Consider the following 14,776-nt stretch of genomic DNA (forward strand, 5'->3'; position numbering starts at 1 on the left):
GGGAAAGAGAAAGGGAGCAAGCAGTTAGGGGTCCACAGTTTTGAGCCCAGTGACCAGGTGGGGTACTCACCGAGACAGAGAACATGAAAGAGTTCAGTGCAAGGAGTGTAAAGTTAGCAGGGTTTGTGCAGAAACTTCCAGGGGAGAGTTCTAGGGGACAGCTGGGTGTATGAGCATGGGGCCTGAGAGAGAGAGGACATTTGCTAGTTTAAACATGTAGATTGAGTGACCAAGATGGATCAGAAATGGAAGAAGCCAGGACTGGGGCTGACCGCCAAGGCTGGAGTCAGGACTGAGAAGTTGGTCTGTGGCCACAGGTCAGACCTCAGCCTCGGGGAGCCCAGACATCCCTGCGTCCAGCCCTGTTCCCAGTCCTGGCTGTGCGCAAGGTGTCTGACTTGGGCAGCCTGCTCGAACCTTTTCCTTGTGTCCCATAGCTGCTACCTGATTGTTCGTGCCACATCTTGATCAAGCTACATATACAGCATCTATCTATGATACTATGGACAAAGAAGGGGACACATACTAAACCTGACAAGCTCAGGGGAGGCCAGCATGGTGGGCCCTACAAACTCAGAGACTGAAATTAACCATAAGATGGTTTAACTCAGAGACTGAAATTAACCGTAAGATGGTTTGAACATAAAAATTCCTAACTAAAAGCAGGTCAGGGCGGGTAGTCACATGTAGGCCTGTAGCTTCATTGACAAAGGTCAGTCTTCACCTTAAGTGAGCCTGTCTACTGTCTTTTTGCATCTAAGATAACACCTTTAAAAATGTCAGAGTAATCTCCTTTCCCATCCTCAGGGCACAACCACCCACCAGAGCACAAGACCACAGAACCCTCATTGTTATCTTGTTTCCCACACACCATCTCTATGTGCTGTATCCCAATGTAAAAGAAGTATGTGTCTCTGTTTTACTTTTTATCCAATATCAGAGATACCCCGCCCCCTTGGCTTTCTCCCACCCCCTTAATCTACCACCTGTGGATTTCATGTAACCCTTCTTATGTCTCCTCCTTTTATTCTAATGTATAAAATAAATCGCAAAACTGCCATTCTCCAGAGCATTTTCTCAATCTGTTAAGTTTTAATTCCTGGCAATTGTCAGTTTGGCTAAAATAAACTCAAAAATTCTCTACAAGTTTGGACGTTTCTTACATTGACATTCCAACACTGATCGACAACCCTATAAATGATTTCACATTCTTATAACCACCCAAGAAGATAGGTTGCACTACTTGATCCCATTTTGCAGGAAGAAAATATTAAAGTCCAGATAAGTGAAGTGACATCATAATATGATATAATTTGCCAGTTAGCACAGCTGAGAAGGGTTTGGGTTCCCAACCACACCTTTCTGCTCTTCCACGACGCAAAACTGAACAGACATTAGCATCAATTCCAGTTATGACACCAGGCCTCGACCCTTCCAATCCCAGCCAAGCAGTCCCCCACCCCCACACACCCAGCAGCTGGGCTGAGGGAGTCCCTCAGCCAAACTGGGTGCATCCTGCCAGCACCCCCTTGCAGCTGTCTGCAGCGGGGAAGCCCTGAGCAGCCACTTCCTTCCGGGATGCTTCCTGTCCAAACCTGGTGGCTGCAAAGCCTCGCCGCCTGCTGAGTCAGCACCCCTCCCTGCTCCATTCATAAAGGAACCCTTGGCCAGCACCACATCCTGCCTACAAGGGCCACCACCACAGCCCACAGGAAAAGCTAGTGGCCTGCCATGCCTGCCTGTCCCCAAAGGAAGCACCCAGGACTAAGGATTAAGAAGCTCTCAGATTCCAAGTCTTCCTTCCTCACTTTTACTTGCAGACAAACCAAGGGCCTATCTGTTCTTCCCAGGCGCCCTCCCTCACTCTTCCTCCTGCTGCTCATGCCTGCTATCTCCCACCCTGGCCTGTGTGACCATCTCCCTTTGACCCTCCTGCCACCCTCCTCAATGGCCCTGTTATCTCCACTCTGTCACCACCATCAACCCCATTTTCTATAGTGCTTCCTCTTGGGACTCAAGGCAGGAACCCTTCTCCCTGCTTAAGAACTTCCTGTAGCTCTTCGTTTCTTACCCAAGTTAATCCATTGTCCCCTGCCCAGTACTCAAGACCTTTCTTATGACTGGCTCTTCCATACATCAAGCTAATTCCTGCTATGGGGTTTTACTCCCCAGGGGAATGACTGCCGCCTTTGTGAATGTGGGAGATCAGGGAGTGCCTCTCTCCTGATCAGACCTATCAAGCCCCTCCAAGAGCCAAACTGTCCTTCCCTCCAGTGGAAAGATGAGGAATGTCTGATGGGTGAGTGTTGGGCTTGCTGCCTTTGACTCCTTTCTTAGACTCTGGATCTAAGAAAGTTCCCACCTTTTTGGCTTACTCTGGGGAGAAGCCTGACAGCCCAGAACCTAGGAGACCTGAGAATTCCATAGCACCCAGAGGCTCCATCACAACAACTGGGCCCCCAAGAGCAGAAGGCAGAAGGGAGAAACACATCTGGGAGAAGAAGTGCTGCTCAGGGAATGGGAACATGGCCCAGGAACAGAAAGCCAATCACTGCTCGTGGAGACAGATGGGCCATCCCATACACAGAGTTTCACTAGAGGCACAGACCTCATGCTGCATTCACATCACCCTGCCTATCTCTTCTACAGAGGGGAATTCTCACCCTCAGACTGGACCTGCCCAGCAGTCAACATGCGCCACCCCTCCCAATGAGTCACCAGCCAGCCGGCCCTTTTTCTTCCTCCTCTTCCCCGCTCCCCTGTCCCAATCCCAGCCATATGTGGGAACTCCAAGGAGCCCTGCCAGAAAAGACAGGCATGTCTTGGGTTTCCCAGAGAAGCAGGAGTGAGGGGCCCAGGCCACCTTTGACCTGAGGGTGCAGCAGGCGCATCCAATTCCAGCAGAGATAGAGCCTCAGGGAAGCTCCTGAGAAATGACCCAAGATGTGCCCCCACAAAACCAAAACCAAAAACAAGGGCTGAGATTGAGCTCTATATCAAGAAGTCTTGGACATGGGGATACCGAAGAGGGACTCCTTGCCCCCACCATGACCACTAGCAGCACCTCATATTCTCCTGTCTTGCTTTCACTTTCTACAGGGGCTGCTTGGGCAACACTTCCCGCAAAGAGGACAAAAAGAGTCAAGCCATATAACCAGTGTGAGGCTATGCTAACAAGCAGAGCACAGAAGCACCGCTGAAAATAGCAGTTAAGCCTCTGGATCCAGCTATGCCTGAAGCACACTGCACACGTACTGCACAAACTTCACAGGTATTTGAGCCAATCTTTTTTTTTTTTTTTTTTTTTTTTTTTTTAAGCCTGTTTGAGCTAAGTTTCTATTACTTTCATTTGAAAGAGTCCTTGAATATACATTCATTCATGCGTTCAGTATTAGGCAGGTACTGAGGACAGAGAGATGACTAAAATCAAGGAGCCTGCATTCCAATAAGGAAGGTGGAAATGCACAGAAATCACTGCAGTTCAGTATAGTGTACTATTGAAGATGTGGTGAGGGCTACTTGGAGGTACCTCAGATATATAATAACCCTAAAGCTGAGTCCTGAAAAATGATTTGCACTCCCCAGGTAGACAGACTAGAAAGGTGACCCCTCCCATCCTCAAGAGACTTGTCCTCCTGGTACTGCCTGTCTGCCTCTCAGACAGGTAGAGATCATTTTGAAAAGGTAGAGAGTGAGCCCAAAGTTTGGAGTGCTAGTCCTAGCTCTGACACTTTGCTGTACAGTCTTAATACATGACTTCCCCTTTCTATGCTCAATGTTCCCACCTATAAAAGAAGAGCTTTGCTGGATGCTAGTAGAACTTCATTAGCATGTTAAGACTTTGGGTACTATATCCCTAAGGTCCAGTCAATTAGCTGCCACACAGGTCACATTGAAATGTACAAAATCACTGTGACAGAAACCACCAATGTTCCCTTTACACCTAATCTCTTCCTTTTCTGTAAAATTTTTAGTTAAGTGCATGGCCACTCAGCTAAATACTACAGATCCCAGCCTACCTTGCAGCTAGATGTGGCCATGTGACCATTTTCTGGCTAATAGTATGTGAGAGGAACTGAGGTGTACAACTTCTGGGTCATGCCCTTAAAGAGAGGGCACATACCCTCTAATTTCTCTTCCCCCTTCCTACTGGCTGGAACACAGATGTGGGGAGACATCTGGGGCCAAGCTGCGAAAGGCAATATACCCTAGAGACTACAGAGTGGCAAGACAGAAGGCCCCTGAGGGGCTGCAGTACCAGCCCTGGGCATACCTGGGACTGTCACATGGGTAAGAAATAAACACCTATTTTAGCTTAAGTCACTTTAATTTGGGGTCTTTCTTACAACACCTGAAGTGACTAACTCAGAGAGCCATCCCTCTCTTACTTTCCCTCCTTCTCTCCCGACTCTTCTCATCCCATGAAAATTGCCACTGCTCAGCGCAGCAAAAGAAACCTCATCTAAAATAGGTATTTCAAAATATGAAGTGGACACCATCTCCTCAGAGTCACTTAGTGATGCCTGGCCTAAAATCAGAGATATTTCAAGGGCGGATGTGACAGGCTTGAGGATTGTATGGCAAGGAAGGCTAAAAGAGTCAAGGTGGTACTGAAGTCTTGAACAAATAGGTTCATGTTGGGCACACATATTAAAATAGGGAGATCTGGAAATGAAGTGTGTTTAGGGGGAAAAACAGTTCCTATTGGGCTTAAGCTATGGATCATCCATGCCAAAAGGTCTGATGGACTTAAATAGGGAGATCTGGAAATGAATTGTGTTTAGGGGGAAAAACAGTTCCTATTGGGCTATGGATCATCCATGCCAAAAGGTCTGATGGACTGCTGGACACACAGAGCTGGAGCTCAGAACAGGGAGAGACAAGAGAACCATGCATGCATTGGTGGTAATTGAAGCCAAAGTTGGGATCACTGAGTGAGATCATGGAGTGAGAAGAGGTCCCCCAACAAATTCCAAAGAAAATGCAGAAGTCAATGGCCAGATATTAGAACAGGGGACCTCTCTCTGGCCACCCCCACAACCTCTGTTTGTCCTCTCAAGTGATGGACACTCACTACTTCCCAAGTCAGTCTATTGGCCCTTGGGCAGCTCCCATTGGTAGAAAGCTCTACTTTATACTGAGCCGAAATCTGTCTCTTGTACAGCCCCAATTTCAGTTCCTTCTTCACAGCTTCTGCTCATTCTTTCCTTGACAAAGAAGCAAAACAGATGCTAAGCAAATCTCTGTCTTCAGTTGCTAGTCTTGATACTCTTAGTTATTTTGCTCCATATCCTTTTTCTAGAGTGCCCCTCTCCTTCATTTTAGACTGGCTCCTTATGATAACAGAGCCCCACTTTCCTGAAGGGAACCCAGTCCATTTGGTGCTGGTGGGGTTGACTCTCAGCCTCAGGGCTCAGCACGTAACCAGACCTGATGTACTGGCCCCACAGTGACTGGCCCGGGAATGGGCCTGTGAGCCAAGCGACACCCAGTCAGAGACTTCCCAGAGTGTTTCTGCTGGAGCTATTAGAAAAGACTGTCTTGCTGAGGTTGCTAAGAAGAAGGATGTGTTCTGGGGCTGTTAGCGATGAATCTATTGACTACCAACAATATAAAAAATTGACCCAAACAAATAAACAGAAGCAGAAATGAAAGCTAGAGGGATAGAGAGCCATGAAGACATCATTTAAGCTCCTATGCCTGAAGCCAGCTGCACACCTCGACTGCTCAGATATTTGATCCAATCCTGTTTTAAGCCACTGTGAGCTTGGTTTCTATTACCAGCAACTGAAGGAGTCCTTGAATATACATTCATTCATGTATTCACTAATTCATTTAACTATTTACTAAGTATCTGTTAGGAAGACATTGGGGACAGAGAAATGATTAAACTATGTGTCTATCCTCAAGGAGCCTGCATTCCAATAGGGAAGGTGGGCATGCACATGAATCACTGCAGCTCATTATACTGTACTATGTAAGATGCAGTGAGGGATACTTGAAGGCACCTCAGACACTTGGTAATCCTGCAGCTGAACCTGAAAAAGTGACCCGAAGTCTCCCAGGTGGAAAGGCTGGGAAAGCCCATTCCAGGCTGAGGGAGAAACCTGTGCAAGGGCACTGAGGTAAGAAGCAGCACGGCAAGCTGGAGGAATTACAAGCAATTCAGTATGGACTGACATGAGGTGCAAGGTGGTGATCACAGGAAGAGGAGAAGATAAAAGGAAGGCAGGGGCTAGAGCAGGAAGTTTTCCTTGGATTTCGTTTAAAGGTGATGAGGAAAACAGGATTTAAAGTAACATTACTGCTATAGGTAGGCTCGACCTTGATTAATTGATTAATATGTAATGCTAACCTTACTGAGGAGGTTAGCATTTTAAAGGAAGATATTTCAAAAGGGCAATCGTTGACTCAACATAAAAGAGAGCTGATAGTGGAATTTGGGGCATCAAAGAATTTTTTTTCTGGATTGTACCTTCCTAAAGCTGCTCAAAAGACCCCACTCTGCCTGTGTGTGGACTGGTCCCAGATGTCAGATCAAGTCAGGCAGGGGTCAGCAAAGGTTCAGGTAGAAAATATTTTAAGCTTTGTAGGCCATCCAGTAACTGTCATAACTCCCTGCTGTGACAGGACAGCAGTCGTAGATTATGTATAACTGAATGAGCAGAGCTCTGTTCCAATAGAACTTTATGGACACTCGGATTTGAATTGCATGTAACTTTCATGAATCATATGATTTTTTTCCAAATGTTAGAAATGTAAAAACCATTCTTAGCTTGTGGGCTATGCAAAAACATCAGCAGAAGATTTGGCCTATGGGCCATAGTTTTAGAAACTGGTTTACAGAAACACTAGCACCACTGCTCAAAGATACCCAGGTAACAGCAAAAACAGGAAACAATGGGGAACCAGTACATTAATGATGGACATTAACTATGGCGCATCTAGATAATGGAATAATATACAGCTTTGGAAAAGAACATGTGCTAACATGGAAATAAGTCCATGACATATTGTTGAGCAAACAGACCATATTGCAAGTTGTATGGCCTAACTTTTGTATTAACAAAAGGTCAAGCCCTATGGTTCCAGATCTAGTCACCTATCTCTCCATCTCTCTATCAGCTGTATTTCATAGCATGCTCTTCCTTTTCCAGGGCTGAAACCCCTGCATCATCTAGGCTGTCTCCTCAACGCTCTCTTTTTTTTTTTCCTAGATGGTTTTTTAACCACTCCCATGGCTTTAAATATCATTTATATATTGCCAACTCCTGAATTTACTTCTCTAGTCCACACCTATCATCTGAGCTCCAAACTTAAACCCACTTGTTTCCTAAACATCTCCGTTCCAGTGACTCACATGCATCTCCCTCTTCACATGTCCCTCTTCAAACTCTTGATTTCTCCCCCAAAACCTGTCCCCCCGACCCCTTCCCAGTTGGTAAAGGCATCACTTCCCTTTCTGCTCAAGCCAGAAACATGAATTTCTTTCACCTCTACAATCCATCACCAAGAACAGCCATTCCTCACTCTAAAATATATCCCAGGAGTCTGCAAACTACAACAGCCTGAGTTCCAGATCCAGCCTACCACCTGTTTTTGTTCAGCTCACCAGTTAAGAAAGGTTTTACATCTTTTTCAATGGTTGGGAAAAATCAGAAGAAGTTTATTTCGTGACACAAGGAAATTTTCTGAAATTCAAATTTCAGCATCTGTAAATAAAGTTTCATTGGCACACAGCCACGCTTCGTTCATTCATGTGTTGTCTGTTGCTGCTTATGTACTACAACTGCAGGACAAGCAGCTGCAATGGTTGCAAACAAAGCCTTAAATACTGACATTCAGGCCCTTCACAGAAAAAGTTTGCTAAACCCTGATATTTATTTACTCTCTCTTTCTCTCCATCTCTGCTTCTCTCTTTGATCTGCCAAGTCAGCATCATCTCTTGCTTAGATGACCACAAAAGCCCGTTCGCCAGTCTCCCCGCTTTCTCTCTTGTGACTTTGGCACATAATGAGTGCTCAGTGCATTGTTCAGTGAATGAATAAATGAATGAATAAATGAGTGCATGTGTGTTTAGGTGGACAGAGAGATGGATGGATGGATGGATGTTTGTATATGGGAGAAGAGTCTGGAAGCATGATAGTGAACCCAACCCTGGGGCGTGGGAATGAGAGTACGAGTTTACTTCCTTTTTCTAGCTGATGCACTTCTGTAACTTTGACAATGAGCATGTGATTCTTTTGCAGTTAACAAAAGGAAAAAGAAAAACAGCTACATCAAAAATTCACGTGGATTTTAGACCAGGCTTCGTCACTCACTTGCTAGGTTTTCTTGAGCAAACGCATTCTCTCTCTGGGTCTTCATCTCCACAACCCTCAAAGAAAGGTCCTGGCCACCATCCAGTTTGATGACCAAATGCTGGGCTGGTGTAGTCACAAGGGGCTTCAAGGAAGAAGTGAGCCCTTTCAGATGTCTTTGGAGATGGAGAGACAGGTTCAAATCCAGACTGTCACTTCTTAGTCGTGTGACTGGGAAAACATCCTCTTTGAGCTTCAGTTTGTTCTTTTGTAAAATAGGGATTATAAACTCTACTCTCATAGGATGATTATAGGACTCAACTGAGCAAAATTATCTAAACCAACCTATAGGTGTTCTATAAATGAGTGGGGGCCTGGGGCGTGGGGGTGGTCTCCAGAGTTCCCTGGGAACAGCTCCATGTTGACCTTCCCTTTTCCTGGCAATCTGAGTCAATTTAGGCCTTTTGTGTTCAAGGCTGTCCACTGGGCACTGCTCCACAGCCCTGTGATCCCACCCCAGGGAAAAAATCAATTCTTCCTCTCAAAGTGATTTCTGTGTGAGTCAAGACAGCAGTGTGTCATCAGGGCCAGCCCAGCAGAGTGGGGCCAAGGTTTTCTTGGCATCCTCCGCCTGCTTCCCTCATGGCTTTAGGAAGAACAAGGAAGAGAGGAGAACAGGACAGAGAAGAGCCTCTAGCCTTTCTAAGCCTCACCATCTGCACCACAGCACCCTCTCCACAATGAAGTCAGGGCATGAAGTCAGAATGGGAGATGGCAAGAACAGAGAGAGAATCCAGCCCATCTCTGTGGGTCTGAGAGCATGGTGAGACATCTACTGCAGGAGCTCGTCTGCCTTTCACCCCCTCTTCTGGTTAGGGAGCTGCCACAGAATGAGTCTACATCTTCTAGGGCTCAACACCATTTGACAAGGCAGCGTGACACTATCTCAGAACTGGGAGTGTGTGCAGAGGCCATACACGCATGGGTGCACAGATATGTGAGCATGTGTGACACCATCTCAGAACTGGGAGTGTGTGCAGAGGCCATACACGCATGGGTGCAGATATGTGAGCATGTGTGCACACACATGTACACATACAACACATCACTGGAGGCACAGAGCCCTGAAAAACTTAAAGCTACACTGAACTCAGAAGATGTCCAGCCAGAAGAAGGGATAGGCCCAAGGGGAGTAAAGAGAGGAAGGGAAGAAATGAGATTTTGTAAGACCAAATCAAAGAGTAGGTCCCTGGCAGGCCTGTGGCACACACATCTGCATTCACTCAACATTTGTGGAGTCCTGCTAGGTGTCCACCTAAATATATTTGGAAATCCCATCCCTTTCAGGAGCCTTTCCAGACTTTACTCAAGGAAGGATGCACTTTCTCTAGATGTGTTCTGTCTAAATGCCTATCTGCCTCCAAATTCTTTAGATTTCTATCTTAAGAGGCTCATCCTATTGGAACAACTCTGATGACCCCATCCACCTAAGCACCAGCTCCTCTGGCTCTCCAGGGATTCCCCCTCAGGAGTGTTGCATGACCCCCCCCACCCTCACCCCAGTCCTCAGAGCTTGAAAGCCTCTTGGAGTTCACCTGATCCAGTGCCCAAGTCCACACCCATTGTACAGATGAGAATCTGAGCGCGGAGAAGGAGGGCAGGCTGCCCAAGGGCCCAGACTCAGTCATCAGTCACGAACAATGGTGACTGAGAGCTCACAAGTGCCCTCCGGCTTCAATTCCTCACCTATTAAATGGACTCATTTGGCTGCCTTGTTTGCCCCAGGGTATAGCTTTGGTTCTGGAGCAAGCAGGCCTGTGTTAAAATTCTGACTCAGAATTCGAATATGACCAGGTATAAATAACTTAACCTTTTTGAGACTCGATTCCATATCTCTAAAACAGGTTTGCTTCTTTAGGTTTCTATCTTAAGGCTCATCCTATTGGAACAACTCTCTGCTGACCCTATCCACCTAAGCACCAGCTCCTCTGGCTCTCCAGGGATTCCCCCTCAGGAGTGTTGCATGACCCCCCACCCTCACCCCAGTCCTCAGAGCTTGAAAGCCTCTTGGAGTTCACCTGATCCAGTGCCCAAGTCCACACCCATTGTACAGATGAGAATCTGAGCCCGGAGAAAGAGGGCAGGCTGCCCAAGGGCACAGACTCAGTCATCAGTCACCAACAATGGTGACTGAGAGCTCACAAGTGCCCTCCGGCTTCAATTCCTCACCTATTAAATGGACTCATTTGGCTGCCTTGTTTGCCCCAGGGTACAGCTTTGGTTCAAGAGCAAGCAGGCCTGTGTTAAAATTCTGACTCAGAATTCGAATATGACCAGGTATAAATAACTTAACCTTTTTGAGACTCGATTCCATATCTCTAAAACAGGTTTGCAATCCTTACCCCACAGGGCTGTTTTGAGAATAAAATAAGACAACATACAGAGAAGATAGGAAAGCACCCAGCACTCAACAGTGGTAACAATTATAACTACTATTAATTATCATTGCCATGGGCATGGAGACAAGGCCTCCTGGACCCCTCTACACAGAGCCTCCCTTTCCCTCCCACTCCACCCTTCTCAGCCAAGACTCCCACTGTCAGGCTATACATCTATGTCCCTGGGCCCATTACTCCTCCTCTGACTCCCTTTCCACCTGGAATCCCACTAGCGCCCCAGGTCCAAAGCAGCAAACGAACAATTTGGCTCCATCTCTGTGCCTAGCTCACCCCAAATGGTCCTCTCCCCATTCCTCCTTCTGGAAATCAGGTCACAGCTCCGTATATCGTGGGATCCAGCCCCTACTGCCCCTGCTGCTGCCATGTCCCCCAGTACAGAGCCTCCACCAAGCACACATTCCAGTGTCTCCCTTGAGGAGTCCCAGTTCCTCAGGGCCTATGTTGACTTTAAGGTGACATGGGAATCCTGCATTCCAGAGGTAGTATCTCCCCCTGCACCAAACTCCAAGGCTCCCAATAAAAAATGCTTTCATTCCCCACTCCCAGTAGATTTCCCATACTCTTGTGATGCCTTGTGAAGGCCAAATGCCCAAAGGCTTTAAGGGTGTAGAGGAGGAACCCATTCTCTGGACAAGAGGACAGGGAGAATGTGGGCGGCTGGCAGAGCACAAGTCAGAACCGGAAGGCATAGGAGGGGCTCCTAGAGGCATGAGGGTACTGAGAACCAGGTCTCCAGAAGGATAAGAACCTAGCAATGGCCCCTACAAGGCTGCCAGCATGACTAGTCTGGGACATGAAGGTCAAGCCTGCCCTCTCCCTGACTCTCCAAATGAGTCCTCTCTACCTCGCTGTGGGGACCCCTAGCCAGGCTACAGAATGAGTGAAGCATATGCCTGCGTTCCGAGTGGCAGAAAGAGCCAGTTCTGGAGACAGACCACATCCCAGCTCTAGCATTTGCCAGCTGTGAGTCTTTGGGCATGTGACTTCCCCTCAGTTCTGAGCCTCAGTTTTCCCATCTATACAAGAGGGCTAATGATACCCTACCTCATAAGACTGCAATGATGATTAAATGAAATGATATCTTTTGAGCATCCAGCACAGCTCCACTCCAAACCTGAAAACCCAGTGTTCCCGTATGGAACCTCATACTAGAGGGGAGGCAGAACTAAGGGTGCCAAGTGAGGGAGTGTTGCATAATAGTGCATGTGGCCCTCTCACAGATGTTTGATTCATTCCGAGCCAAAGGAAATTTCTGGAGGATCACATGTTCCCAACCACTTCCCTCTCCTCCAGGTCCTGGATATGCCTCCCCTCTTTTGCTGGTGGACCACCCTGTCACTCCGGTCCTGGGGGATGTGGGAAAACAATAGCAATGAGAAGTTGTCACCCAGAGGACAAGCTCATGGGCAGTGACCTCATCCTGCCTGCCCTTCTTCCCCCTCCCGACCCCATGACTCAGGGTCACAGGCTCAGGCCCTATGTGGTCATAATCTCAGAGGCCTCTTGGATCTGGGTCATTTTCTTCACCCAGCCCTAACTCCACATGTCTAACTGAGAAGTAGCCATCAACAGGCCAGATGCCTGTCCTACAACACTTTCGAGGAGTCTCTCTGGGTGCTGTGGAGTCCCAGCTCATGGTTCTATGATCCCACTGCATCTCTGACCCCAAACTATACTGTTCAGGTCAGTGAAACCCAAATTCTCCTTTAGAGAATGAAGATTTATGACTCTAGAGAAGGCTACAGTTTAAGGATGGGGGAATTCCCATAGGAAGACTTAGAAGTTGGCCTCTCCAGAATAAGGACCCAGCCTCCTCAGAAGGGACAACACTTCCCTAACTGTCCTTTCCACAAACATTCAAGCATCCAGATATCAGGTATCTGAGCAACCCAGACTTCCAGCTAACCTACTCCCATCAGGTGCATGGCAGAGCTGAAGAGGACCAGGGACAGGAAGCGAAGCAGTCCTCAAGTCTGGCACTCTTCTCACCTTCAGGCTTACATCTACCTGGGCTGCTCACCTCTAACAAGCTGGATTGTCTGATTTCTTGGAGCATAGGAGTCTGGAGTAAATTGGAAAGCTCACATTAGCAGTCAGGAGAAACCACTAGTGAGGTCATTGAAGAGAGATGAGAACTCCAGAGATCAGTAATGGGACCAATAAAAGCATCACTAAAGCCACTAAGTGTAAAGCTCACTCTCTTAAGAGTCCCCTTGCTTTACTACCCCTTAGTGCAAAAACTGATGCACACAGTGCCGACCTAAAGTCATGAAGGAAAATGAGTGTCTTGATGTCAGATTGTGCTATATGTAATATGGGGAGAAAGATTTCCATGCTCAACAATTAACAGAAGTGTTACTGCTTAAGCTCAGGAACTTCAGATGTCAGAGAAATGTACTTACCCCAAACAGTTCCACTCCCAAACAAGCTGGAACTACCAGCCCCCACTCACACCCCGCATCCCCACAGCCCTCCACCCCTCCCTGCACTCAGGTCTGACCCATTGAACATGTTTAAACTTCAATTTCAAGTTTATACTTCAATTTCTCTCAGCCTCCAAAAGTGCCCTACCTATGAGCAGGCCCCCAAACTACAAGGAAGGCTGCACAGCATCAGATTTCCTAGGGATTTCTGGGAGGCCAGAGGGAATTAGCCAGGGGACTGAACTAAATAAAGAACTCTTTTTTAAAGACTGACTGGCTTCAATACTTTCTAAAGCAGAAGCTAACTGCTAAAGATGCCTGTAAGAAAGGGACCTGGGGCTTTAACTGAATGATGAAATCAGACTCATTTATAATCATCCACAGCCAATTTGAAAGTAAATAGTCTTTCTTTCTTAAGTCAATCTCCGTTCCCCCAGCCCCCATTCCCCAATCACTTTTGCTTTACTATTTGCTTGACGTTTTCCTCAATGACAGACCTCATATCTGAGTCACTCATCACGCATTTCTCATTAGGGCAGGTTTCCCTTAGAAATAAATCCCTTTTTCTGGCAGTTCACTGTCTTAGGCCTCCAGACCTACCCATTGCTGGCTAAACAGCAAGTGAGGGCCTTGGGATTCAATCCCCTCCCCTCTCGTGTGCCCCTACCCTGGTCTCTACCTTCCCTCCACCGGTCCCTGTCTCTCTTAACCCTACCACATCCACCATCTCTGAAACTTCGGAAGCCCAAACCGCCCATCCCTGCGCTCTCCCGTTCTTTGGCTTTCTTCTGTCTCCTCCCCTCCCCCAACATCTATTCACCTCTTCACCCAGGCTTGCTGTCCCTACCTGTTCTCAGAATCTGTCCCCCCAATGTCCACTGCTGCCTGTGGCAGTCCCCCCGTCACCTACTCCTTCATCCTTCAAGGCCAAGTGGAGTGGACCCGAACCACTCGCCCTCGGCTCTCGGGCAGCTTCCCCTCCTCAGCACTCGTGGTCACGGTGTTTTCTTCTGCAGGGCGCGGGAGACTGCTTCTCTCCCAGCTCCAGCCAGCAGGTTAAGCTTTCCAGAATCACTAACACAGTGACAGATCTGCCTCCATGCCCCCCTGCACACCCCGGGCCTCTGTAATCACGACCACCCACCCAATCTTCTCCAGCGGCGTCCGGGGTGAGGGCAGGTCGCACACTTCTCCAGCCCCCTGGACCGGAGGAGGAGGGGGAGACCAGGTCGGGGGCGGGGTTGGGTTCCAGCCGCCCCCAGCTGCCTCAGGGCCCGGGAGGCCGGAATGCGGCTCGGGTTCCCGGTGCTCACGGCTCGGAGGCCGGCGCGGGACCCAGGGGTGTTGGTGGAGGGGAGAGAGGGAACGGAGGAGAGCACACTGCAAGGGAGGGGACGCCTCGCTGCCCACTCTAGCGGCCCTGCAGCAAGCAAAGGCTACAGACAAAGGCCGCCCGCGCCCGCGCCACGCAAGCACTCACCGTGCCGCGCCCTCTCCCGGGATCCAAGACTCCTCCGAGCTTCGGAGTCCCTGCCTCCGTTGTTACCGCAGCCGCCGCGAGGCCGGGCCCTAATGGGGGCCGGGGGCGGCCCGG

At 48.3% G+C, this 14,776-nt stretch overlaps 1 protein-coding gene across 1 annotated transcript in view; it reads right to left on the reverse strand.

Annotated features, from left to right (window-relative positions):
* Nucleotides 1–14,770, reverse strand: part of CD276 (CD276 molecule) — a 29,682-nt gene extending 14,912 nt beyond the window's left edge. Inside the window, exon 1 of the mRNA XM_025040384.1 lies at nt 14,663–14,770. The gene's annotated coding sequence lies outside the window, so the exon portion shown is untranslated. The remainder of the gene's footprint in view (nt 1–14,662) is intronic.
* Nucleotides 14,771–14,776: the final 6 nt, after the last annotated feature.

Source organism: Pteropus alecto, unplaced genomic scaffold (genome assembly GCF_000325575.1).
Source record: "Pteropus alecto unplaced genomic scaffold, ASM32557v1 scaffold38, whole genome shotgun sequence".
NCBI lineage: Eukaryota > Metazoa > Chordata > Mammalia > Chiroptera > Pteropodidae > Pteropus > Pteropus alecto.